The sequence below is a fragment of the Dasypus novemcinctus genome, chromosome 2 (genome assembly GCF_030445035.2).
Source record: "Dasypus novemcinctus isolate mDasNov1 chromosome 2, mDasNov1.1.hap2, whole genome shotgun sequence".
Classification (NCBI taxonomy): Eukaryota; Metazoa; Chordata; class Mammalia; order Cingulata; family Dasypodidae; genus Dasypus; species Dasypus novemcinctus.
The window spans coordinates 78,796,450-78,799,357 of NC_080674.1; the positions used below are offsets into that span (position 1 = coordinate 78,796,450).

At 42.6% G+C, this 2,908-nt stretch overlaps 1 pseudogene; it reads right to left on the reverse strand.

Annotated features, from left to right (window-relative positions):
- Nucleotides 1-1,678: 1,678 nt before the first annotated feature.
- On the reverse strand, nt 1,679-2,473 carry LOC101418468 (tubulin alpha chain-like; annotated as a pseudogene).
- Between the last annotated feature and the right edge of the window lie 435 nt (nt 2,474-2,908).

Here is a 2,908-nt window from a genome sequence, read left to right on the forward strand (position 1 = left end):
TTAAAGACTGATTATGACATCAAAACCAAGAGAGAGTCCTCTGTGTAGCTCATGCCTGAAGTTCCTGGACAGCGTTTTGTAATAAGTCTTATAAATCCATGCCTTGTTTTGATAGAGCGTGCATCAGGAAAAGCCAAAGGCATTGTTCTATTTCTTTCTGTAACAGCCACACGCTAAATAGGCCACCGTGCCCGAACGAGAGCTCTGTACTGATAAGAGTTAGCAGAGAGTCAGGCAGGGAGTGCCCCCCCTTGTCACTGCTTTCATTTTTAAAATGAATCATAATTTCTGCACTGGATACAAAGATGGGTTTACAGCTATTAGCCATCATATTAATAATTTAGAAAATACATGCCCAATCACTTGTGTTCTTGCAATTCCCTTTGAACACAGCTGCAACCCACATTAGAAGCGAGGGTGAATGGATATTTTTCAGATGAGATATTTGGGCTGAATTATTAGGGTAGCCTGTACTACAAAATTACTAATAAACATTGCTTCTGGCTCAATTTAGCCTGAACTCAGTGAACCTAGCCAATGGTGACAAATCAAAAACTCTGAAATGCCCGATGAATGAATCTAACTAATCAAGGAACCCTGTAGGAAGAAGATGCCAGGATTAATGAGCCAGTAGTTTCACCATGCCATGCTGTTATTTCTTCACATAAATGCCCTCAGATGAGATTACCTTTATGTCATGAAAAGGAGAAAAGGAAGGTTACAGTCTTTCAACTGACAGGTTAACTACCACCATTACTACAAGACACATTTTTGTGGGTTAAATTTTTTCTTTATCCTAAAAGTTAAGATTTAAAGTCCAAAGTCCAAATTAAAACTACATTTCCATTTTCAGGGTAAAAAGTCATTCAGAGCATCAAATATAAATTGCCCCAAAATCAGAATTTCCTCTATATTCTCTGTTTACATCTAATTTGCTTTACCCAAATTGCTCAGGATCCTACTTTTTTTTCCTTGAAGGCTTAACTTTGAAACGTGATGGAAAACTTTAAGGGTACACATGGAAAAATAAGACAATCACAATCAATTGAAGACAATCTAACCAGAGATCTTAAATGCTTTGTCAGCTAATATAGAAACTTAAGTACTGGAAGTATGACATGACATAGGGCTGAGAGAAATGGGTACTAACATTCCTCTCCTTCCTCGCCCTTTCCTTCAACAGAATTCACACCAACGTCCTCATAATCCTCTTCAAGGGCAGTCATGTCCTCAGGGGCCTCAGAAAACTCTCCTTCCTCCATCCCCTCACCCATGTACCAATGAACAAAGGCACACCTGGCATATATCAGATCAAACTTGTGGTTCAGGCAGGTCCAGGCCTCAGCAATGGCTCTGGTGTTGCTCAGCATACACACGGCTCACTGGACCTTGACCAGATCTCCACCAGGTATCATAGTGGCAGGTTAATAATACCGATCTTGAAGCCAGTAGGACACCAATCTACAAACCAGATGCCATGCTTGGTCTTGATGGTGGCAATGGCAGCATTGATATCTTTGGGAACCACATCACCATGGTACAACAGGCAGCAAGTCACATATTTACCGTGGTGAGAGTCACATTTCACCATCTGGCTAGCTGACTCAAAGCAAGCACTGGTAATCTCTGCTACACAAGGCTGTTCATGATAGGCTTTCTCAGCAGAGATGACAAGGGTCTATGTGATCAGAGGAAAGTAGATGTGGGGAGAGGCACCAGGTTGGTCTGAAATTCTGTCAGATCAACATTCAGGGCACCATCAAACCTGAGGGGAACAGTGATGGAGGACATGATCTGGCTAACAAAGCAGTTGAAGTTGGTATAGGTTGGGCACTCAACATTGAGGTTTCTGTGACAGATGTCACAGATGGCCTCATTGTCTACCAAGAAGGCACAATCTGAATTCTCCAGGGTGGTGCAGGTGGTGAGGATGGAGTTGTAGGGCTCGACTACAGCTGTGGAGACCTGAGGGGGCTGAGTAAACAGCGAACTCCAGCTTGGCCTTCTTGCCATAAACAACAGAAAGATGTTCCATCAGCAGGGAAGTCAACTCAGAATCAGTTCCCCCATGAAAGCTGTGGAAAACCAAGAGGCCCTGAAAACCTCTGCACTAGTCGGCCAGCTTACAAATTTTGTCCAGAACCAGGTGGATAATCTCCTTGCCAATGGTGTAGTGTCCATGGGCATTATTTGCAGCATCTTCCTTGCCTGTGATGAGCTGATCAGGGTGGAAGAACTGGTGGTGGGTGCCAATGCAAATGTCATCAGTGACCATGGATTCCAGGTCTACAAATACTACCCTGGGCATATCTCACTGAAGAAGATGTTGAAGGAATCATCTCCTCCCCCAAAGGTCTTGTCACTTGGCATCTAGTCATTGGGCTGGATGCCATGTTCCAGGCAGTAGAGCCCAGCTGATACTGTCAATCTGGATACCAGCCTGGCTGACATGGATGGAGATGCACTCAAGCATGGTGGCTATGGATCGGGAGGCAAAGATGAAAGGAGCAGATACCAGGTCCTGGTGACCCTCCGTGACAAACAAGAGCTATGGTAAGTAACACACTCTGGATCCTACTTTATATTCAGTATATACCATCATCTTTAGCAGGCTGTATCCCTATATCACATTTTTTCCACCATTAACAAAAAATAAACTAAGTGCTACATTATAACTATACTATCACTTGGTGCCACGTGATATTTAGTACCAATATTGAAGACAAAGAGACAAGGATGAATATTTGTACTCAAATAAATCAATCATCTAGTTATATAATGAACTTTGACTTTTTCTACCTAAGATATGGTAACAGTACTCAATACCAAACAGACTACTCAGCAAAAAGTACAATTCATTAGTGGCAGGACATCTACTGCATTGTACTTTTCTGCCTTGTGTTCTGAT